Source organism: Panthera onca, chromosome A1 (genome assembly GCF_046562875.1).
Source record: "Panthera onca isolate mPanOnc1 chromosome A1, mPanOnc1 haplotype 2, whole genome shotgun sequence".
Classification (NCBI taxonomy): Eukaryota; Metazoa; Chordata; class Mammalia; order Carnivora; family Felidae; genus Panthera; species Panthera onca.
This window is the reverse complement of record NC_138339.1, coordinates 223,741,263-223,767,800: the sequence shown is the minus strand read 5'-3', so window position 1 is coordinate 223,767,800 and position 26,538 is coordinate 223,741,263.

Below are 26,538 nucleotides of genomic sequence, written 5' to 3'. Positions count from 1 at the left end.
AGTAATAACAAAACAGTTTAGGCGGAGCTTGGTGGGGAAAGGCAAAAGGAAACGTCGAGATTTAGAACCCCAAAGTACAACCCCCCCAGACTCTCTGCAGGTTTTCACAGGCTTTTATTTCAGACTACATTTTCAGGCCTTGTGTTTCAGGATCCATTTATTCTTAGAGCCTTTTAAAATGGCAACGGGAGTGATTTAAAAGAGCTGAACTTTGTCCTCAAATATAAGAATAGGAAAAGCAAGGCTGCAGGGAAGTGAACTTTGAACGGATATTCACAACAATCTACCCCAGCATGTGATTAGCAATATGAAGCTTCCAAATTAGTGGCTCTATTTAGTCTTGTCAATGGGAGCACTGTCAACTTGAAACTGGGAAGCGATAAAAAAAACTATGTAGTAGAAAAAACAAACATAAACTTGGAATGAATAGCTAACAGTAAACCTAGAATAGTCTGTCATTCATTTCTTGATTCAACCAATACCTACCAAGGGCCTACTATGCATCAGGTGTTCTACTAGATGCCTGAGATACAAGGCTGGGGGATGTTTTGGTCAGAAAGAACTATGCATTCGGGGAGGGGTGAAGGGAGTGCAGGTAGAGAATATACAATAGACAATTTCATATGCTACCTGTATTAATTTCCTAGGGCTTCTATAACAAATGACTGTAAACTTAGTGGCTTAAAACAAGGCAAATTTATTCTCTAACAGTTCTGGAGAATTCTAAAATGGGTCTCAATGAGCTCAAATCAAGGTGTAAGCAGGCCGCATTTCTTCAGGAGGATCTAGGGATGAAGGACGCACTTTTCTAGTCTTTTCCAGCTTCCAGAGTTTGTCTGCACTCCTGGCCAGCAATGGCCCGTTGAATCTTTTCCACGTATTATTAGTCTGAAAAATTCCTCTGTCTTGGGGCACCTGGGTGTTCTACCAAATAATAAAAATAAAAATATTCAGGGGCACCTGGGTGGCACAGTCAGTTAAGCATCTGACTTCAGATCAGGTCATGATCTCGCAGCTCATGAGTTCTAGCCCCGCGTCAGCCTCTGTTTTGATAGCTCAGAGCCTGGAGCCTCCATCAGATTCTGGGTCTCCCTCTCTCCCTCTGCCCCTCCCCGACTCATGCTCTGTCTCTCAAAAAATAAACAAACATTAAAAAAAATTCTTCTGTCTCCCCCTTCCATCTTTTAAGGACCTTTGTGATTATGTTGGGCCCACCTGGATAATCCAGATTACCTTCTCTATTTTAAAGTCAGCTAATTAGCAACCTCAATTCCACCTTCATTGTAATTAGTTGTTACCATGAAACACAAATTTTTCGCAGGTTCCAGGGATTCAGACATGGACGTCTTCGGGGAGCCATTACTCTGCCTGTGACCCTCTCCAGAGGTAAATTACCAACAATGTGCTTGCAGAACAAAGCCTCCTAAAATAATGAGGGATGACTGTTCAGGCCTCCCTGTCTTCTTTGTTCAAGATGCTGGTGGTGATTCCAAAAATCTGCAGCTGAGGTAGCTAAGCTTAGGTAATCTAAATAAATAAATAAATAAATAAATAAATAAATAAATATCCTAAGTCTTTTCCTCCTTTCACTTTTTTAGATTCTTTTTCAAAATCCTTCTTTCATTTATGAGGTTTTTTCTGAGTTCAAGAGGAAAACACTTCCTATGCCTTCATTTAATCAGTGATACTTTGCTCCCATGATCACTTTATTTCAAAAATTATTCATTTCAAACAGATTTTTTGGCTACACTTCTATCCTACTACAAACTATAACCATATCTATATCTATATAGATAGATAGATGTACACATATATATATATATAATGATAAATACCAAACAAAAAATGAATTTTCCCAGACACAGAGTGGGAGACTCATTTTGCATATTGAATGCATTCCATGAAATGTTTCCCCATGGTTTGAGCTTCTCAAGGGCAGGGACTGAGTTTTGTGATTATTCTTTTCATTCTTAACACACAGCACAATGCCAGGCATATACTATACGCTCAGAAATGCTGACTGTATAAATGACTGGACAATATAACCCAATTCCCTAGACCACTGATTACCTTGGGATGTGATTTCAAAATGTAATGTTTTAAGGTTCTTAATTAAAAATGCAATAGCCTGAGGAATAGTTAGGCAGCAGCAAAGTAATAAGCCTATTATTCTATTCTATACTTTAGTGCCCCTGCAGGTTGCTTGGAATAGCAGTCTTGGTCCAACCATTTTCCTGAGCTTCTTGGAGAGAATGGCGTGTTGGGGGAACGTGGCGGTGGTTGGGCATTACTCCTGAAGCATATCACAGACTCCTCTCCTTCCTTTACAATCCACATGCACTCCTGTTTTCCCAGACTGGTGAATCGGTGACTACATGTTCCCATGGAAACTAGATGTCAAGAATCCCTGCCATTTCTTGGCTATCGCCTGCCCCATTTCTTTGTCCTCCCCTTGCAGAGCCTCTACGGGTCTGGAAGTGGTGATTTGCATTCCCAGTACACTTTAGCCAGCCACCTGCTCTTGCTGTCTCTCTGTTTGCTTCCCACTGCCTTACTCTGAAGCTTAGCTGTGGGAATGACTCCCAGACCCTCTTTGTTACCTGAAAGTGGCCTTTCCCGATCTTTTCATCTCTTGTTGTACCCAGAATCCATGTAAGTCAGATTCTGGATATGTCGTGATGCGGATATCTGACCCCATGTCTCTGTAATCTGTCCACTCCTCGCCACCTCTCTATTATTATGTTGGTGAAAGCTACAAAATTTCTCATTTAGAGAACTGTAATATTCCCCTCGTTCTACTCCTGCTTTTCTACCATGTGTTCTCAATTGAGCTGCCAAAAGTATCCTTTGTATGTAGAACACAGACAATGTTACTTCCCTGTTTAAAACCATGCCATGGTGGGGCGGGAGGGGGGCGGGTTTCAGTCTGTGGAGACTCCAACCCTTGGTCTCCAGGTCGTAAGTTCATAAGTTCTATACCCACATTGGGTATAGAATTTACTTTAAACGAATAAATAAGTAAAATCTTTAAAACAAACAAACAATCAGGGATGGCTGGGGGGCTCAGTGGGTTAAGCGTCCGACTTTGGCTCAGGTCATGATCTCACAGTTCTTGAGTTCGAATCTCACATTGGGCTCTGCACTAACAGTGAAGAGCCTGCTTAGGATTCTTTCTCTCCTCTCTCTCTCTCTGGCCCTCCTCCACTTGACCTCTGTCACTCTCAGAATAACCTTAAAACAACCCTATAATGACTCCTCATTTTCCCTCAGAGTAAATCCTTACAGGAGTTTACAAGGACACATCTGACATGGCCCTGTTATTACTGTGACCTCTCTTTCAGATGGTCTAAGAGCTCCCAGACATCATGAGTGCGTCTTCCTCCTCTTTACACTAGCGGCATTTTGCACAACATCTGGTACCCACTGCCCAACACTGTGTCTTTATATGCTGAATACTTGTGCAGTTTCCCAAGGAAGAGCTAAAGCCTACGGTCTTCCCCCATCATTCCCTCTCTCTGAGTCTGCCAGCAGGCATTCTGAGCTGAAGGGAATCAGGCTCCAGGACGGTCTTGCATCACTGTGCAATAACCACAGAGGTGCTAGCATCAAGCCCTGAGTCTGGTGGTGACCATGTAGTTAACTGCCAACCATTTGACTTCGCAGTGTATTTATTCCTATTTCGGTTGAAACTATCTTTCAAATATAAATCCTTTTTTGTTAAAAGTCAAATACTTCTTTTTGACACTACAACATCAGCAGCTAATTAACATGTTGGTAGTCAGTTTAAAATCATTGATGTAATATAATGTCACATTTCTTATTGTTCCTTAAGCCTCAGAAATACAATAGTCTCTCAGAGCGATGGGCTGTATTTTAATTATGTAAATACCATGAGCTCAATGGAATGGAAATTCACATTTTATTAGAGATTTTCATAACAGAAGCACTTTTCAGAGATTTTTTTCTGAAGCATTTACTTGAGATTGTGTATCATGGAAGATTTTTATGATAGCAATTCTCTAAAGAGTTTAAAGTATTTATACATTGATTCAACTCTCCTGCATTTTAAAGAGTGTGTAAATATTTAAAAATTAAGCTATTTAAGAGGCACCTGGGTGGCTTAGTTGGTTAAGCCTCTGACGTCGGCTCAGGTCATGATCTCACAGCTCCTGAGTTCGAGACCCACGTCAGGCTCTGTGCTGACAGCTCAGAGCCTGGAGACTGCTTCAGATTCTGCGTCTTCCTCCCTCTCTCTGCCCCATCCCCGTTTGCATTCTGTCTCTCTTTTTCTCAAAAATACATAAACATTAAAAAAATAAGTTATTTCATTATCTTAAAAAGAAACACAAAGACCCATTAGCCATTATTCCCCACTTACCCCTAATGCCCCCCCACCCCCACCTTAGGTAACCATCTATTTTCTATCCCTCTCTACAGATTTTCCTATTCTGGACATTTCATATAAATAGGACGATGCAATATGTAGTCTTTTGTGAGCAACTTCTTTCACTTACATATTTTCAAGGTTTATCAGTGTTCTTCCATGTATCAGTACTTCACCATTTTTTTAATCGTTGACTAATATCCCATTGTATGAATATACCACATTTTGTTGATCTGTGCATCGCTTGATGGATACTTGTTTCTCCAGTTTGGCTGTTCTGGAAAATGCTGTTATGAACATTCCTGTAAATGTTTCTGTGTGGCATATTTCCATTCTTTCCTGGTATTACCTAGAGGTGGAATTGCTCGGCTGCATGATCATCATTCTATGTTCAACCACTTAAGGGACTGCCACAGTGTTTTTCAGCCTGGCTATGCTAGTTTCCATTCCCATCAGTAATGTGTCAGAGTTCCAATTTATCCACTGTCTCCTCAACACGTATAATTGGCTGTCTTTGTTTATAACCACCCTAACTGGTGAGAAGTGGCATCTCATTGTGCTTTTCATTTACATTTCCTTAGTGATTAGTAACGTTGAGAATCTTTTCACATGTACATTGGTCAGTTATATACGTTGGAGAAATGTCTATTCAGATCATTCACTCCTGGTTTAGTTGAGTGATTTGTTTTACTATGAAGTTGTAAGAGTTCTTTATGCATTTTAGGTTCCGGTCTAGATACAAATCAGATAAATGATCTGCACACATGTTTTCCCATCTGTGTGCTGTCTTTTTCCTTTCTTGATGATGTGCTGTTTGAAGCACAAAAGCTTTTAATTTTGATGAAGTTCAATTTATCTATTTATTTTGTTGCTTATGCTTTTGGTGTCATATCTAGGAAGGTTTTGCCTACCCCAAGGTCACAAAGATTTACTCCTACATATACTTGAATGATGTTTATAGTTTTAGGTTGTACTTTTAGGTCTATAACCCATTTTGAGTTAATTTTTTTGTGTAAGATGTGAGGCGGAAGATGAACTTCATTCTTTGACATGTGGAAATCCATTTGTCTCAGCAATATATGACAATAAGATTATTTTTATTGTCAGTGGGGGAGGGGCAGAGAGAGAGGGGTGGGGGAGACAGAGAATCTGAAGCAGGCTCCAAGCTCTGAGCTGTCAGCTTAGAGCCCAACTTGGGGCTCCAACTCACAAACTTTGAGATCATGACCTGTGCTGAAGTTGGCTGCCTTACCAACAGAGCCATCCAGGGGCCCCAAAACTCTTCTTTCTTTATTGAATTGTTTTGGCACCCTTATGAAAAAATCAATGGACCATAAATGTAAAGGACTATTTCCGGGCTTTTCATTCTCATCGATCCTTATGTCACACTGTGCCACACTACCTTGATACTAGCTTTGTATTGAGATCAGATTGCGTGAGTCCTCCAACTTTTTTCTATTTTTCAAGATTGTCTTGACTGTTCTAGGTTCCTTTCATTTCCGTGTGTTTTTCTCCAAACAATTCAAATTTATTTTGTATATAACAGATACTATATTTGAATATCTATCCTTCAGTAAAAAGGTCTTGGTAGTTCTTAAAACTTTATTTAAAATGCGCACCCAGTCTGATGCCTGTTTTCAATAGAAAACACAGTGAGTCAGCCCTGCTGTGATTCACATTAGAGTTTCCAAGGAGCCAAGATTGAGTTTTAGATAACTGATCTATTCCCTACTACTTAACATTAAATGTCTCTTATACCTTATTGTTCCCCACTAAGCTCTTGCTTTATCAAACAGAAAACGTGCCTGCAGACATGCGATGCTTTTTAAGAGTCTGAGTTCTCTTCAAAGATACTCCAGATCAATTCATTATGATGTTTTATTATTTTCCTGTAGTTTGCATTTAACTAGTCAGTGATTTGACCAACCTAGTTTCGTGTCCTGTAAAGACTGGGCACTACCTGATTCTTCTGTATATTTCTCATATGCACTAACTCTGAAAAATGTCAAAATTTTAAAGTATATCTTTTGGTTCTGAAATCTTTTGGTTCTGAAATCATTTCTAGAAGAAATGGAAATATAGCTTATAACTGAAAAAAATCTAGGACAGCCTTATTTATGTAATGAAAATAACTTTACTTCCTTTGATTAGCATGATAATTATTTATCATCTCTAAATAGTTACAGATTGCTGACACAGCTGAAAATAATCATTATTCTTACTATGCAAATAGATCATTGAAATTCATGATTCTGGACATTTCAAACGAATGGAAAATAGAACATGATGTGTATTTATTTTATGTGGGTTCAATTAATTGAAGGCAAAATACTTTCTGGAAAAGACTTATCTAAAAAATAAATAAATAAAGCAATTATTTAAAAACATCCTGTTACTTTTTAAAGCATCAACATGAAAGATGGGATAGCTGCTTACAGCCAAGAGAATATGGTAACTGATTGAAATACATAATCAGGGAAGGAGTTTGGTTTTGTCCATTTTCTGTTTTTCGTTTTCTTAACATTCTCTGCTGATGACTCTAGATTTTCTTTGATTTATATGAACCCCTAAAAGGTTGCCTTTCTTCCTGGCTTTCTCAAAAAAATTCTGCCTCAATTTCAACCAAACAAATATGAACTGACTGCTTAGAGCAGGACTTCACAAATTTTAATGTTCCTATCATAAACCAAGTAGTTTTAAGATGGAGATTATGATTCAATATGCGTGGGGCAAAGCCTGAAATTCTGCATTTCTTTTTTTTCTTTTTATGGTTATTTATTTTGAGAGAAAAAGAGAGAGAATAAGTGGGGGAGGGGGAGGGGGAGGGAGAAAGGGAGACAGAGAGGAAATCCCAAGCAGGCTCCACTCTGTTAGTGAGGAGCCCAGCATGGGGCCTGAACTGACACCATGAGGTCATGACCTGAGCCAAGATCAAGACTCAGACACTCAACCAACTGAGCCACCCAGGTGCACCTGAGATCTGCATTTCGAACAAACTCACAGGAGATGCTAACATGGCAGGTAACAAGGACTTAGAGGATAAAGGACTTCAAGAACGTACCTTTCATGACAAGATCTGCATATCTTGTTAAGACATTACAAGTCCCAGAATACATCACCTCTATTAAACAGTTCCTAGATATTCTTCCAGAGATAAATGATGCACGCAAAATAATATTTATAAAATTTTAAACACACAAAGTAGCACCTAATAGTGTTCTGCTTTTTGTTTTATTTAAATATATCTTGGAGAATGTTTAATATCATTTTTTTCTTTAAATCTATTTTCTAAATCATTGGTGCTTCCATGAGAAAACTATTAATTTTATGTATGAGTAATGTACCCAGGTAGCCTGCTGGATTTTGATACTCTTCATCATTTTTTTTCAGTTAATTCTCTAGACTTTTTCCAGTTTTATCATATCAGCTTTGAATAAAGATAATTTCCGGTATTTATATGTATAAAGACTTGAAACTTAAGGGAGAAGTTTGAATTGCAGACACAAATTTTAGGTGCCATTAGCATAGAGACACTGTTTAAAACTATGGGACTAGATAACTATATTTTAAGGTACCATACAATTTATCATGTTTACTGTTAACTTTCTCTCTTAGGTGTAACATCAATGAAGAAAGAATATGCCTGTTGTGTTCACCTTTGTGTTTCAGGAGTTTAGAATAGTGCCTAGTGTCAAAAAAATATTTCTGAGTTTTGTTGATTGAGAAAAGGTTATATATTGAGAGTGGAGAGAAGGGAAACAGGCATGTTGAAGATTTAAGGAGAGCGAACTTATGAAATAATGTTCTGACAAATTGGGGAATTGACTGGGGAAGTGTCATATTGCTAGACAAGGCTAAGAATCTAATATTGTGATCATAATTTAATCTGAGTCCTTTCAGTGTGGTTCTCGTTTCTTGGGCCACATTTAGATACAGCATTAGTGGAGCAGAGTCAGCAAAGAGCTCATTTCAACTAAGGTAGGAGTTTCTAAGTGATAAAAAAGAAAGTTTGGAGACTGGTCCTAAGGGATATCCCAAATGGATATTCCAGAATATAGATATGATTATACAGTCTTAAACTAATTATCATTTAAACCAATGATTGCTGAAAATATTTTTTTAAAAGGTTGAAGAGAGGGCAGTGAGATTAATAATGGTGCATGAAATCTGAACTGCCCAGATTTCACTGCCCAGCAATGAAGCCCTCTACCTAAAGGGTTGAGAGACAATGAAAAAGTAGTAGGATAGATTGGAGATCCTAACAGATGATAAATTGTTTAAGTGTGGGGTTGGATGAGGGCAATTAGTATAGTTCCTGGGTTAGGAAGCCAGCAATTAGTGGTCTTTGAGTGGAATGGTTGAAACTATAATTCTGGGTATGATGGGATCATTGAAGTGTTGAGGTGAGGTGTAGGAAGAGATGTTTGAAAGCCCGGTAAATGAACTGAAACATTTACCCAAACCTCAAATCCCAAATAATACGCAATTGTTACTAATAATACGCTGGTGCCCCATGATATGCAACAAAATGGTGGCAATCTTATTCCATACAGCTGATCAAACATGTGCACTGTCACATTTGGCTAGCTTGTACCCAAAGTACATAGTAATTACAAAGAAGAATGTCAGTGAGTTCGACGTTTGCTAAGTCCCAAGACAAGATTCTCTTAGACTCTGGAAGGGAGAAAACTAAACTCATTGTTCTATTGTAGTTAGAGTTTATGTCTAATTAAATTAAAGAACAGATTGCATACTTTAACGTATCTCATGTTCATATGGCATGAAAATCCTTGATTGGCAGCTGTGTAAATCAGTAGGAAATCAGGGGAAAGCAGAAATAAGATGAATATTTAGAAGTGGGAATTAGAGGCAGCACTATTTCTAAAACACTCCTTGCTGTTTATATGGCAATATCAATAATTGAGATATGATGTTATTGAGTTATTTATACATTATAAAAAACACAATAGTAATTAAAACATCATGAGTTTTAGTGGGGCACCTGGGTGGCTCAGTCAGTTAAGTGTCCAGCTTTGGCTCAGGTCATGATCTCACAGTTCGTGGGTTTGAGCCCCGTGTCAGGCTCTGTGCTGACAGCTCAGAGCATGGAGACTGCTTTGGATTCTGTGTCTCCCTCTCTCTCTCTCTCTGCTCCTCTCCTGCTTGCTCTATCTCTCTCCCTCTCTCAAAAATAAACAAACATTAAAAAAATCAAAATAAAATAAATTATCATGAGTTTTAGTATCTACCTACTATAACTTCTTTATCACCTTTTCGATTTTAAAGAGGTAAACACATAACAGAGAAAAGCATATATCTTGAGCTCTACATTTCTCCCCTCATCCTTAAATTCCAAAAAATGTAAACCATCATTTTTATGATCACCATGCCCATAAAACATTGAAATACAGTTTGAGATAAGTAGCACAAAAATGACTTTGACATTAAGCATCATAACTTATACACAGATGCATAGTTACATAATTCCCAGGAATTTAAAGTGAGCTGAACCTTCCATATTTTACCATTTACCATTTTTTTGGTTGAAAATTTTCATACATGCTCAGAAGCAGAAAGAATTGTATAATGAACTTCCATGCACTCATAATCTAAATTTTACAATTGTCAAGATTTAATACATTTTTTATTTTCTTTTTTTTTTTACTGAAGTCTTTTGAAAAAAAATGCCAAATATATTATAATTTCACCCCTACATATTTCACAATTATATACTTCAGGATTCTAATAATGTTAAATTTACTGGGCAGTTTTTTCAAGACTTTGCCATGTTTTGTCTTTAAAAAAAAGCTTATTCTTCTCAATTCACATCTAGCAAGAGTAGAGTTAAAAAAAATTAATTTGAAAAACAAATACAAAAATACATGGAAAAATTTTAGGACACAGATCAATTGGATAGAGCAGATAATATGTTATTTTTCTCATTAATCTTAAAATATTGTGTATTTGCATGTAGTTGTAAGAACATATTATAGAATAATTCTATGTACCCTTTGCCCAGGATTCCCCAATGATAATCACTTGCAAAAATATAAAATGATAGGGGCACCTGAATGGCTCCATCGGTTGAGTGTCCGACTTCGATTTAGGTCATGATCTCATAGTTCGTGAGTTCGAGCCCCACATCAGGCTCTGCACTGACAGCTCAGAGCCTGGAGCCTGGTTCGAATTCTGTCTCCATCTCTCTCTGCCCCTTCCCTGTTCACACTCTGTCTCTCTCTCAAAAATAAATAAAACATTTTTAAAAATTAAAAAAAATAAACATAAAATGATATCACAACCAAGGTATTGACATTGGTACAGCCAAGATACAGAACATTTCCATCACCACAAAGATCATTCATGTTGCCGTTTTGTGGCTACCTTCCACTTCCCTCCTGTTCTCATCCCTTTCTTTTGTGTATGTGTGTTATTTCATTTTTGTTTCTGTTTTAATTTAAATCCAAGTTAGGTAACATATAGCGGAGTAATGGTTCAGGAAGAGAATTTAGTGATTCATCACTTACATATAACACCCAGTGTTCATGCCACCACATGCGCTTCTTAATGCCCATCACTCATTAGGCCATCCCCCCACCCACCTCCCATCCAGCGACCCTCAGTTTATTCTCTGCATTTAAAAGTCTCTTATGGTTTGTCTCCCTCTCTGTTTTTATCTTATTTTCCCTTCCTTTCCCTTATGTTCATCTGTTTTCTTTCTTTCTTAAATTCCACATATGAGTGAAATCATATATCTGTCTTTCTCTGACTGACTTATTTCACTTAGCATAATACAATTTAGTTGCATCCATGTTGTTGCAAATGGCAAGATTTCATTCTTTTTAATCACCGGGTAATATTCCACTGTGTATATATACCACATCTTCTTTTTTAAAAAATATAATTTATTGTTAAATTGACTTCCATACAATACCCAGTGCTCATCCCAACAAGTGCTCTCCTCAATGCCCATCAGCCATTTTCCCCTCTCCCCCCAGGCCCCCATCCACCCTCAGTTTGTTCTCTGTATTTGAGAGTCTCTTATGGTTTGCATCCCTCCCTATCTGTTTGTAACTTTCCCCCCCCTTTCCATCCCTGATGGTCTTCAGTTAAGTTTCTCAAGATCCACATATGAGTGAAAACATATGGTGTCTTTCTCTGACTGACTTATTTCATTTAGCATAATACCCTCCAGTTCCACCCATGTTGCTGCAAATGGCAGTATTTCATTCTTTCTCTCATTGGCAAGTAGTATTCCATTGTATATATAAACAACATCTTCTTTACCCATTCATCTGTTGATGGACATTTAGGCTCTTTCCATAATTTGGTTATTGTTGAAAACACTGCTATAAACATCAGGGTACATGTGCCCCTATGTATCTGTACTCCTGTATCCTTTGGATAAATTCCTAGTAGGGCTATTTCTGGGTCATAGGGTAGTTCTATTTGTAATTTTTTTTGAGGAACCTCCACACTGTTTTCCAGAGCGGTTGCACCAGTTTGCATTCCCACCAACAGAGCAAGAGGGTTCCCGCTTCTCCACATCCTCACCAGCATCTAGTCTCCTGATTTGTTCATTTTAGCCACTTTGACCAGTGTGAGGTGGTATCTCAGTGTACCACATCTTCTTTATCCATTCACCAGTTGATGGACATTTGGGCTCTTTTCTGTAATTTGGCTATTGTCGATAGCACTGCTGTAGAAATCGGTGTGCATGTGCCCTTCTGAATCAGCATTTTTTATCCTTTGGATAAGTACCTAATAGTGCAATTGCTGAGTTTTAAGGTAGTTCTACTTTAAATTTTTTGTTCTCATCCCCTTCTTAATCCATGGTACCCACTGATTTGTTCTCCATGTCTATAATTTTGTGATTTCAATTATATTGTATCAGTGGAATCATGCAGTACGTAATCGTTTGTAATTGGCTTTTTCTAGTCCAACATAATTCTCTGAAGATTTATCCATATTTTTAGATTGAACAGCAGTCTATTCCTTTTTATTGCAAGTAGAACTCCACGGTATGGATCGTCCACAGTTTGTTATAGTATGGTTATTCACACAATGAAGGACATATGGAGTGTTTATAGTTCTGCTTTTGATGTCAAGTCTAAAAACTCTTTGCCTAGACCCAGATCCCTAGCTCTATGTTGAATTGGAGTAGTGAAAGTGGACATCTTTGCCTTGTTCTCAATCTTAGAAGAAGCATTCAGTCTTTTCCATTCAACATCTTGTTTTCTATAGGTTTCCATAGATGTTCCTTATCAAGTTGAGGGAATTACCTGCTATTCCTATGTTTCCAACAACTTTTATCATGAATAGGTCTTGAATTTTGTCAGAAACCTTTTCTATATTGATTTATATGAACATGTGACTTTTGTTCTTTAGCCTGCTAATAAATTATTCTGATTGATATTCTAATATTGGACCAGCCTTGCATCCCCAAAATAAACTCCACTTGGACTTGATGTATAAATCTCTGTACATATTGCTAAAATCTATTTGCTAATATTTTGATAAGGAATTTTGTGCCTATATTCATAATCTGTAGCTTTGTTTATTTAGGAGGATTTCCTTGGTACTATTTTTGCCTGGTTTGGGTATCAGTATCACTAGCTTCATAAATGAATTAGAAAGTGTTCCTTGCTCTTCTATTTCCTGACATTGTATAGAACTGGTATTAACTTTTCTATAAACATTTAATGGAAATTTCTGGTGAAAGAATCTATGCTTTCCTTTTTGAGAATTTTTAAATTATGAATTCAATGTCCTTAATAGTTACAGGGCTCACATTGTGTCAACTGTGACACTTAATGTTTCCCAAGCAGTGGACAAAGAGGTTGTACAATTTGTATGTGTAGAGTTATTCATAGGATTACTTTATTATTCTTAGGTGTCTGTGAGTTCTGCAGTTATATCCATGTTTCATCTTGGATATTGGTTATTTCTATGTTCTCTCTTTGTGTCCTTGTCAATCAAGGACAAATATTCGTTTTATCCTACTATAAATATATTCCTAAAATATGATCGCCAAAAGATTACAACTTTTAGATCTATTTTCTTTCCACTTAATTTTTAGACAATCTTCTAAGAAATATTAAACATAGAGAAGTAAAACAGTTACCTTACAATAATATGATCTTCCCTCATTTTTAAATCCAGGATTCTTTGAAACCAAAGTATTTGCTTGTTCTCCAGCAGATGATATTTCTGGATACTCTTTATCCCCTTTCACTGTCTTCCATTTTCTGTCTCTTGGTTTGATATCTAAACTAGTTTTATTATAGTAGCCATTCAAAGTTTGGTTTTATACTTTTTACAGTGATTGGTGAGTTGACAAGTTATTTCCAAAGAAAACCTTTTCTTTTGTCTTAATAACCAGAATGTCACGTTAACAGTTATTATGTCCATTAGTACACGTTTTAGTTCTGAGGGAAAGTTACAAAATATTAGGTATACTAGGGTTCTTCAGACATGAAAGGAAATATATAGGTCTATGTATAAGAGGAGATTTATTATGAGAATTGGCTGGTGTGATTATAGAGGCTAAGCTATGCAGCATGTAGAGAACCAGAAAAGCCAGTGGTATAATTCAGTCTGAATCTGAAGGCCTGAGAACCAGGAGAGCCACTGGTAAAAAGTCCCAGAGTCCAAAGGTCCTCCAAGGTCAGGAGAAGATGGATGTCCTAGCTCAAGAAAAGACAGAGAAAATTAGCTTTTTTGTCTTTTTGTTCTACTTGTGCCCTTAGTGGATTGGATGATGCAGGCTCATATTTGTGAGTACAGGTCTCTTTACTCAGTGTACTGATTCAAATGCTAAGCTCTTCTAGAAACACCCTCACAAACACACTCGGAAAAAATGTTTTACCAGCAACCGGGGCATGCTTTAGCCTAGTCAAATTGACACATAAAATTAGGAAATGCAGTCAGATTGCAAATGTCCCCTTACGGATATTTAAAGCCAAACAATACCTTAAACAAAAACGTTGCAGAGGATTCTGATAAAATACCAGAAGGACATATTATAAAATCTATTGCTTTATGATGTCTAAAAAGAGAACATTTATCTTTCCAGCTTGAGTTTAGGTGAAAACCTGCCAAGAAAGAAGTCAACAAACTAGACAATATCTGGGGGTGCTTTGAGGAGCCTTTTACTTTAGTTCGTTAAAGAACCAGCAAAGAGATGTATTTCTAATTTTGTAGCCCAAGTTTGGTGGCCCTTGACATAATCACAAAAGAAACAGTCTTTGACTACTGGTTATTTCTCAGTGAGATTTATTTATTTATTTATTTATTTATTTATTTATTTATTTATGTATGTTTTAATGTTTATTTTTGAGAGAGAGAGAGAGAGAGAGAGACAGAGTACGAGTCGGGGAGGGGCAAAGAGAGAGGGAGACATAGAATCCCAAGCAGGCTCCAGGCTCTGAGCTGTCAACACAGAGCCCCACACGGGGCTTGAACCCACAAACGGCGAGATCATGATCTGAGCTAAACTCACTGGGCCACCCGGGTGTCCCTTCTTAGTGAGTTTTAAAACTCTTTATATTTCCAATCCAATTTTGGATCCTTTATATAATTCATTAAGAGACCAATTTATTTGCACTTTATCCAACTAGATTTACTATTTCCCCTTCAGTTCTTGACATTTTTGTGACTGTTGTCTCTGAAGTCAGTCAATATTAGCAGTACTTTGCCCCAAAGCAGGTGCTAAAGCTGGCAGTGAGAGTGAAATTCCTGAACCCTAATTTTCTTTAGTCTATTGTTCCCCAATAAAAAAAAAAAAAAGAATAATGTTTTCTGAAGTGGAACTCTCTAGTTTAAAAGAATAGCCTCGACAGTAGCCACAGAGAGGGTTGGCTAAGGCGCTCTCACCCGGCACTTGACGGACAGTGTGGACTTTGAGACTTTGAGCAGCAGCTCCACCAGCACTCAGCCTCCTCCTGCGGGCGCTGTCGGCAGGATCATCTCTCGGCACTGCTTTGGCGCCTCCGTTTATTTTCTCATCCAGCTCATCCTTTCCACCACCAATTACATCCACATGGATGAATCACAAGCTTATGATTTCCTTTTGCTGGGTCCTTAAAGGCACCTCAGGAATCCTTCCTCTCCACACCTGTACTTTTCATAGAACATAAATGGCCTTTAGAATCTATAAATAATCCAATCAACACTGAACACTGCCTTCCGTTGCTGACAACTGCTGTTCACTAGGCGCTCACACTGGGCCTTCATGCTGTTTGCATCGGCAAATCTTTTCCTTTCACGTTACTCAGTATACATTCTTTGTGCTATTTACTTTGGAGTTTTGAAAAAGAAAAAAAAAAAAAAAAGATTCCGCCCACTAATCCTTCCAAAGAAACATTAGATAATAACATTTTACTTATTTAATGGGGAGATTGAGATAGCTGTGTAGTCACGATGGGGATACTGTTTTTAATCACAGTCATTTGAGTAAGAACATTGTTCATATATGTTTTATGTATGCTTTCTTAAAATTTCTATGACTCATTACAAAGTACTATTGTGTGAAACACTGGAACTCTGTTTAACTCAGCTTGATTGGAAAATCATACAAAATATGGAATTGTTCAATGGGAAATCATTATTGAGAATCAAAAGTCTTCTTCAATTTAAACTCCTTTATGAAGGGCCCCTAAATAGAATGAAAAACTCCTAGTTGCTAGCAAAAAGAGACAAAAATTTCTAAAGAAAAAAACAAAATGGGAAAACACAGACATCATTCATAAAAAACTGGGAAGCTGTCTTCCATGTACTTTCAGCTTCAACAAACATTTGGTAGGTATTCTATGGATGAAAGCAAACTAGAGCAAGTTTTTAATGATCCATTTATAACCCCCTTTTAGAAAAAAGCCACGTAACATTGCATTGAAATAGGAGAAGTTGGTATAGAAGCTGCCATGCCTCCTAATTTGAAAAAGAGCCGAAAGGGAGGGTACATTTTGAGAGAGAAAATATATATAAGCCTTGTGCAGTAGAAATGTAATTCCTGTATGTATCTGTAAAAGTGTGACCTGAAAGACCTAGTAACCATGTTAATAATAACGTGCCCACCAAATCTTAACAGTTTGCAGAGAAGCCTTAACTGGGTTCAGTCATATCTCCTATGCTGGCATCTTCATGGCTGCATCACTCTCTCAAGGCTGTGTCCTTGGAACAGCCTCTGGAAATGGGAAAGGCAAGTGGAACCCATATTCCAAGGACACGGGTGGGGGGTGAAGAGCCTTTGAATGCCTGGGTCAAAGCCAGTCATGTCTGTTTGATGAACTTTTCCCGAATCGGAGTGCTGAAGCAGAAACTGCATCTTATTAGGAGAAAATCGAACAACTGGCAGTTGTCAAAGAGCAATGATGTCTAAGCAAAAAATAAAATAAAATAAAAAATAAAAATTAAAAAAAAATAAATAAATAAAAATAAAAAAAATAAAAAAATCACAATTTTTGTCTATATGTAAAAAAAACTCTCACCTGGAAATTATGTAAGTTAAGAACTGGACAAATATTTTGAAATATTTTATGGAGCCGATGAAAATAGGGAACTTACTCCCCAAATGAGATGTAATACGTATTTTTATCTTATTTTACAGGAATGTCTATATGATAACAGATGTGTAGTACTGTGGTCTAGGTATTGGAATCAGTCTGCTTTCTTCCAATGGACAAGAACTATCCCTCAAAGGAATTACCTAAATGCTTTCTGCTTTACAGTTTTTCCATCATATAAAATTTAGTTTCTAGGTATGTTTTGCAATAAGAAACATGCAGCAGTAATAATGGTAGCGTTACAATTATAATTGCTGTGTAACATATCACCCTAAAGCTTAGTAGCATAAAATGAAATCAATTTATTGTATCTAACAAGTTCTCTGAAACAGGAATTTGGACAGGACTGGGCTGGGTGATTTTTCTGCTCCTTGGTCTGTTGACGGAGGTCATTTATTGGCACTCCACTGGTGGATGGGTTGGTTTGGAGAATGCAAGACAATTCCACTCATGTTTCTGGGGACGGCTGAAAGACTAGGTTTAGTTGGGACTGTCAACCAGAGTGTCTAAACATGATCTCCATCATGGCCTTCTCAGCATAGCTGGATTTCTTTCCTGACAGCTGGATTTCCTAGAGAGGTCATCCCAAGGCAGCCAGACAGAGCTTTATCACGTCCACCACAATTTCTTGGATACAAGTGAATCACTGGGCCAGCACAGGCTTCACAGGGCAGAGAATCAGTCTCCATATCTTCATGGGTAGCAGCAAGGTCATATTATGAAAGAATTTATAGAATGAGAGATAACATTATAGCCATTTTCAGAATATACATCCTGGAAGATACAATTTGGAAATTCATTTATTGCCCAAGGTCTCTTGAACAAGTAGCAGATCTGATACATTAATGTAAGCCAAGCATGACTCCAAAGACTTTTCCATAAGAATTTTGTCATGAATGTGAGGGAAAGAGAGGAGACACGAAGATAGAGGCAGAGACAGAGATAGAGAGAGAATCCTGTGTTTTGAAAGCTTGTTTTAGGATACAAATTAGATTTTGAAAATACCAAATAGTTTGACATTTATCTCACATTAAAATTACTTATCCTATGAACATATCATCTGAACCAAAGATCCATTAAGATGGGAAATTTATTCTTCACTTTTACCTCTTATCCTTTTTTGTAGCGTCGTGTCTGACATAAAGTTGATGATCAACAAAGATTTGTTGAATGAATGAATGAATGAATGAATGCTGTGTACAAATGCTGGCAAAAGAAACATAACTTGTACTTGGAAAAATAAAGGACAGTCTTAAGTATTTTTTGAGCATGCTTAAAATGTAAGCATTTTATATTTCCTTTGAACTGCCTATTGAAGCCTACTACCTATCAGATTAGTTTTCCTGTGTACTAGACTTAAAGGGCTTAAGGATATACATTCCCTTCTCCCTCTTTAGCACTAACTTTATGGTAAAAAATATTTGGATAGAAAGATAAAACAAATAGTTTATGTGTAACAGCATGCTGGTTATTTCACACATAATATTCAATTAAATAAAATGTCTAAAGCATATAACACTACAATGAGAAGCATAAACAAATAATGTACCATATTTTTATATTTAAAACCTGAAAAATTACATGATTTTCAACTTTGACTTGTTATTTAGGAAGCTACATTTTAAGGGGCATATAATTATAATATATATAAATATGTCATATATAGAAACGTTTATCCAATAGCTATACATTTTCTAAAAGTACAGTTCATTTTATTACATACTCTGATAAATCTCCTTTCTCTTAAAACATTGGAAACGGATGAATAGTATTCGTTTCTAAATTCTGTCAGAATTTCCCAAGGCAGTAGAGAGGATTTTTCCATTGCTTAGGAATGAAGCATTTGGTATAATTTCTTTGCTCGGAGGAAATGTTTCTATATGAGAAAACACATTGTTGCCATGGTGATACATCAAAAAATCATTTAAAAAATGCAAGGTGACATAGAACCTCTTCTATTCTGTTTTTGAAAACAGTTCAGATTTTTAAAATATACAAAGAAATTTTATTTTTGAAAAGTCCTTATAAGGAAACAGTGTAATAAATAAAACCAAATCAAATCAATATTTGATTTGGTTACATTTCAAACTTATCATGAAAAGAAAACTCATTGGATCTCAAGCCAGTCTCCTGATTCCTTTTACTTCATTTGCTAACATTGAAAAATACCTAGCAGAGGGGCACCTGGATGGCTCAGTTGGTTAAGCGTCTGACTTCAGCTCAGGTCATCATCTTACAGTTTGTGAGTTCAGGCCCCGCACTGGGTTCTGTGCTGACAACTCAGAACCTGGAGCCTGCTTCTGATTCTGTGTCTCCCTCTCTCTCTGCCCCTCCCCTGCTCTCTCTCTGTCTCTCTCTGTCTCTCTTTCCCTCTCCCCCAAATATAAACATTAAAAAATTATATAAAAAAAGAAAAATATCTAGCAGAAAGTGGGTAGTGTGAAGGGATCACCTTTTACTGGTCAGTGTAGAAACACAGAATACATAAATATATTAAAAAGCATTCGATCCAGCTGTTCGTGGATTTCTTTCTCGGGTTTGCTTTATCTACAATTAGCATTATTTAGTGGATTACATTACTCTCCTAATCTCTTAGCTGGTGGGGTGAAAGGTGGCTAGCTATTTAATGGGTGAGTAAGTGCATTGGAAATGGCATTTGTTACCTATCAGAACTCAGAAGTGACTGTGGTAACAGTTTTGAACATAGCACTTACCTAGGCAGAAAAAGAGGAAAAGAAAAAGACAATACACTCAAAAGCAAAAATCGCCCTCCACTTTTGACTTCTCTGTTAAGACTGAGCCAGTCTGTGTCAAAATCTCTTTGTCGGCCTCTTGGACTTGAACGCCCCATTTAGTTCTGTATCAGTCTTTGCAGCTGGAGAGCCTCCAATGTAAGAGAGGTCAGCTCTCACACATTCAGCCGGCTTATCTGGCTTTCAGTGATCTGGGCTCCCAACTGCCTATCAGTTAGTTGGTTGAGGCATGCTTGTCGTCACAGCAGTTGGATCCTCTGAGATCTCACCAGAAGTTAGTCTATCCTGGCTGACAAAACTCGTCAGGCTCGTGGGTTTTCTTCGTCTCTGCTAGAGCCGAGTGATTACTTTTATGCAACCACCAGGCCTTACATATCTATCTCCCAGGATCCAAAAGCAAATACGTATCACCTTCTTGTTTCCAAAAGATCTAAAGTAACCTGAATACTGGCACAAGTTCTTTAACCTTAAAATTGAATCTCTCAAAAAACAAACCTACTAAAAAATAAATAGAGTCCCTCAACCTATAAATCTATCTTTCTTTCCTTTATTAAATGCAAATCATTACATATTTATAGAAACTCTGGAGGAATAGGATAATAATATCTCATGACATAAAGATACAATTATGAGTCCTTTTTTTCATATTGAAAACTGTTTCTCCTAAAAATTATTTAAAAATCACACTTGTTTTATTTTTTAAATATTTAGTTATTTAGTTTTGAGAGAGAGGAAAAAGAGAGAATCCCAAGCAGACTCCACATGTCTACTGCAAAGCCCCACATGGGGCTTGATCTCACGAACCGTGGGATCATGATCTGAGCTGAGATCAAGAGTCGGATGCTTAACCAACTGAGCCACCCAGGCCCCCCAAATCACTTCTTTTAAATACAGGAATAGTCTGTTGAATCACTGTATTTATTATATACCTGAGGCTAGTATTACACTGTATGTTAACTGGCATTTAAACAAAAACTTGAAAAGTGATAGGTAAAATAAAACTAAGTAAATAAAATACACAAATGCTCATTTTAATGCTTTATTCTTTATGACAAAAGAGGCAATTGCTGCTGCTGCTGTCAGTTCCCTATAAAATGGTATTTGGTTTTTTTAAGTGAGAATTACCACTTTCTTGGTAATTACCACTTTATGGAATCTTCAGTGCTTTCTTAGTAACCATATGTTTATAGGTGCAATATTCTTCAGCTTGAAAGTTGGGACTCTATCTTATTTATCTTCACGTTTCTGGCACTAGCAGAATGTTTTTCGTATAGAAGGCGCTCAATCAATGTTTATTTGATAAATAATGTTGCTAAGTCACAGGAGTAAGTAAGTGTTGATAAATGGACCTGAAGATCTTGATCCTAATAATGAGCTCAGGCAGGAAATGTCTCAGGATTAATTTATACCTGCTAAGTGAGAGCTTTCCCAAGGACGACAGGCCAGAAAGAATGTTCAATAATTTTATTCTAATTTAATTCACAACACAGAAAGGATACTCCAGTTATAGACAAATTTCCTTAGGAGATAATATGAATGAGTGTAGCAGATATTGCTGGTGTCTGACTGCAGCCCTCAGCACTCACTCTTCTCTTCCTTTCTAGAGCTTCCTATGCAAGCAACTGTGATCAGTTTGAGGGCTTCCTCTGGCCACGAAAGCCTGTGCCACCTAGTTATCCATGCGTAGTGCTGTCTGGACGTGCCAGGATGTTTATGCCTTGGGAACAGGCAATATGGAAGGGAGTTTAATACATAAATACCCCAGCGTGTTTGTCCCTCTGGTATTGACACAGTCTCCCAGAATTACCTAGCAGAACTGAACCCCAGTTCTCCAACCTACTCATTGATGTGTGCCCCTTTTCTTTCTCATCCTCTGACTTCCCTACTGCTGCTTGAAGGATCACTACTCAAATAAATTAATTGCACTGATTTTGTTTGCCTGTTTTTTTTTAAGTTTATTTATTTATTTTGAGGTGGGGGTGGGAGGAGCAGACAGAGAGGGAGAGAGAGAGTATCTCAAGCAGGCTCTGCACTGTCAGCATGGAGCCCTATGCAGGGCTTGAACTCACGAACTCTGAGATCATGTCCTGAGCCAAAATCAAGAGTCAGATGCTTAACTGACAAGCCACCCAGACACCCTGTTTGCCTGTCTTATCATTCCAAACTGCTACATCTTTCTTCTCTCATTTGAATTCTAAATCATTTATCTATTTCATTGTCCTTTTTCTCAATAAGCCTTAGTGTCACTTGCCATGTATAATGAATTCTTATGGACACTAAGATATTCTCGTAAGCCATTTTCAAACAAATTTTTTATATTTAATAAAGATTCATGAAGTAACTGTTTACAGCCAACTTCAATTGATCAAGTAATTCTTACTTGTTATTAGCTAGAAGGACAATGAGGTTCTGAGCTTAAAGTTCATTATATGCCAAAACCTTCATTACTTTGCAACAAGAACACATGAAGTCACCTAATACTTATGTGACTCATAACACCTAGGATTCATAAGCTGTATGTTCTCAGTTCTATAATTCTTAGGAAAATCAGATACACTGGGAGACTTGAATGCTTTAGACACCAGAGAATTTTAAATCCCAGTGACAGAATTGAGGACATATGATTAACTTTTATAGGAACTATGGAGAATACAACATAGTTCACAGCAAAACTCTTGTAGGATAACTCCTAGGAAATGCACTTCTAATTTCTCAGCATCCTCCACACCAAATAGAATCACAGGTATTTTTCCAACAATTTAAATGTCTACCTTCCCACTTTCCATCAAGATATATATTTTGTTATTTTCCTTAGAAAGGAAAACTCAGAAGAATCTTGGAATTATTTCTTCCTCTGGCTCAAGTGATATTGTCCTAAGTATGCCCATATTGTTAATATTTTCATGGTGCACCTATTCACAAAGAGTTTTCAAATAGATTATTTCATGTAAACCAGTTGGATAGGTACAAAGGCATTATTGTTATTGTAGTTTGGAGGCTGGAAAGCTGGTACTCGTAAAAGTTAACTGCCTTAACTGATGGAACGTGGAATCAGGAATAGCCCCTAATGTCCTTGGCTAGTTCCACTTGACCTTGGGTGGACAGGATGACACCTCTGACTCTGGAGAAATGCTTTCCCATTGTCAATTCTGTGTTATCAGAGAACTTTTGTACTGCTTGCAAAAAATAAACATCTTTTAGGAGAAAGTGAATATTCCTAGGACTGCATTCAGATTTCCAGTGAGAAGACAGTATTTATTTCATTTTTTTTGTGTCGAATCAAATTAAATTCTTGGATGAAAGTATCTATCAAAATAGTAATTATGGAGAAAATTTTAAAAGCATAAATCCTGTGTAAACGATTGGATCTTAATGGAGCAAGTGAAGCCATTGGGTTTTCTTTGCTAAAGCGAACATCTGGTAAATTTATAGCTCATTGTGCTGTAGTTTAATGGCAAAAACAAAAACACTGTCTTCACTTCAGTAGTCAACCACCATAAGGAGTAAATGTTATTATCCAGAAAATAATCCCCTAAGAAAATGGATTTCTAACTGATTAGCAAAGCCGCATATGAAGACCCTACATAATAAAGCAACTTTGTTTCTTAGCAACAGGAGAATCAAACAGATTGAAATATGATGGGTTTGACAATGACATTGAATGAGAAATCAGTGTAACTTGAAAAAAAAACCAGCAGGAGAAAAGACGACAGGTATAGAGGAATGCTGCAGAATACTTTTATATTTAAGATTTTAACCATAAATCTAGCACACAGAGGAGCATGATATTTGCAGCAAAACAAAAATCTGAGGGAAGCATTTGTTTTATAGGAGAAAATGTTTCACTGTCTTTCATTATATTAAGAACTATTACAATCTAACAACCAATGTGGTAAGGAAAGAGTAAAGGCATAAATCCCACTTACATGCTTTTAAAATGCTATACCAGTGGAGCGCCTGGGTGGCTCAGTCGGTTGAGCGTCCAGCTTTGGCTCAGGTCATGATCTCACGGCTCGTGGGTTTAAGCCCCACATTGGGCTCTGTGTTGACAGCTCAGAGCCTGGAGCCTGCTTCGGATTCTGTGGCTCCCTCTCTCTCTGACCCTAACCCACTCCCATTGTGTCTCTGTCTCTCTCAAAAATAAATAAACATGAAAAAAAATTAAAATGCTATACCAGTGAACTAATCATAAAAGGAAACACATTTTACAGATTAACTAGAATTTTAATGTCCTAGGAGGGAATTTTCACTAAAGATTGTGATATATCAAGTGCTTTTTTATATATTTTCTCTTGAACTTTCACTTGGAGGAGGAAATTTTAATATATATAAATATTTTATTCACCTTAATGAACACTGTTGATGAATAACTATTTACTGAGTGCTTACTGTGAACCAAGCTCTTTCTAATCAATTTACATACTTTAGTGTATTTGATCTTTACAACACCAGTAAGAATGGCACTTATTTTCCTCATTTTACTGAGGAAAGCAGACACTTAAAGAAATTTGCCTGTGGTAGGCAGAATTTTAAGACCCGTAAGAACCCCACTCTGTCAGGTGCATAATTCCTGCCTCTTATGGAGTATATAATTCCCCTCACCTTCCATAGAGGCAGAATCTGTGAATGCATACAGTCACTCCTGTGATTAGGTTACCAATTAGATTTTGAGTTAATCAAAAGAAAAAGTATCTGGGTAGGTTCCGTCTAATTAAATGAGTCCTTAAAAGGGTCTGACCACTTCTTGAAGGTAGAGAGACTGGAAATCTAAGAAAACCTATGGAGGGGGGCCATGTGACCAGGACCTGAATTACACCTTTAGGAAATGAGAGCAAACCATGGTTGGCAGCTGGGACAGGGACCCTGGTTAGCAGACAACAGTGATCCTTGTTGGCAAACAGGGACCTCCATCATACAATCTCCAGAAAGTGAATTCTACCCATACTAGCCAACTTGGAAAGGGGCCTAAAGCTTCAGCTGGAAATCACAGCCCTGGAAGGCACCTTACTTCACCCTGGTGAGATCTTAAGAAGAGGGCTCCGGAGATAATAAACGGGTATCGTTTTAAGCCATTAAATTTGCGATAATTTGGTAATGCAGCTGTACAAGAACAATGACTTGCATCAAGCCCTATTGCCAGTGAGTGAGATGAAAACACAGGGCAGTCTGATCCTGATGGTCTTGCTTTCAAACATCTTCATATCAATTTTCATATAAATTAAGGCCTTTTGTTTGCAATCTATAGAAACTGACTTCCGGCTAACTCAAATAGAAATAAAAGTAAAACAATTTCATTTCATATGAAATACAGAAAATCTTACAGAACAAGAAAGAAAGAAAGAAAGAAAGAAAGAGAGAAAGAAAGAGAGAAAAGAAAAGAAAAGAAAAAAGAAAAGAAAAAAGAAAAGAAAAGAAAAGAAAAGAAAAAAGAAAAGAAAAGAAAAAAGAAAAGTTAAAAAGCAAGGCTCAGGAAGAGCAGGGCAGAAAGCAGTTCCCAGAATCCCAGCTGGAAGATGCACAGCCTCTTTAAGCAGCTACTATTGGAAAATGGTTCTTTCCACTGTTTCAGGCCTGCAGCTCAAGATTCAGATTCCCTAGGAGAGCCTGACTGCACACCTACGTTACAGGCCCACACCTGTAGTCAGGGGGGCTAAAAGTGTGATTGACCAAACTTCTAGAATCATAATGAGTAACATTAAAGGAAGCAATAATGCAAGATTGCTTTTCATTTCTATTTTGTAAGAGGTGGGCGGCATATTAGGGTTCTCCAGAGAAACAGAACCAATAGGATGTATGTACTTAGAGATAGAGATTTCTTTTAGGGAAGTGGCTCACATGATTGTGGGGCCTGGTAAATCCAAAATTTATAGAGGAGGCTGGCAGGCTGGAAATTCTGGCCAGAGTTGATGCAGTCTTGAGTCCAAGGCAGTGTGGAAGGCAGAATTCCTTCCTCTTTGGGAATACTCAGCCTTTTCTCTCAAGGCCTTCAGTTATTGGATAAGGCCCACCTACATTATGGAAAGTCAGCATCTACTGATTTAAGAGTTACTCATGTCTAAAAAAATAGCTTCGAAGCAAACATGTAGATTGGTATTGGACCAAACAACAGGAAACCTGTAGCCAAGCCAAGCTGATATATAAAATTAACCATCACAAAAGGTCTTAGAAAAGTTGGTGGAGACTTCCAATGCTTCCACTAGGCTTTTTCTATATGTAGCCCTTTATTTTGAACCAAGAAACCAATGAACAGATTCTGAAAGTTACTGAGGACATCTTTCTATCATGAATGCCATAATATTATCAAAGTTTGAATTGAAAATTATGTAAGTACAATAAACACTTAGCTCCAGCTTTAGCAAATTTATATTAATAGAAAAAATGGATTACTTGTCATAATCTTGATGAGAATTTACTTAAAACTTCTTCTAACATATATCTATTTCACCAATGATATTAATTGATTAAATATTATGCATGAAGAAGCATTATAGATTAACTGGACTTGATCAAAACATCCTTGGGATCTTGACTTTGATATCATTTCCAAATTACAATGAAGAATTGAAACATACTATCTTTGGGAAACATATCACTCTAAATTCTTATGGACTTTAAATTCATTCATTCACTGTTTTATTTAACAAATGCTTTTTGAACTAATTTTCTTTAGAAAATTATGAAGTAGGACCCGAGATCCCCTTATATCTCTCTGTGTGATGATTTCCACTCTTTCCAGAAACAGGTGTGAGATAAACCATGACTCTCTAACTTGAGTAAAAGATTTCAGAATCTCCTACATCTGCTCAGATTTAGGCTGTATCTTTTTCAATAAGGAGAATCA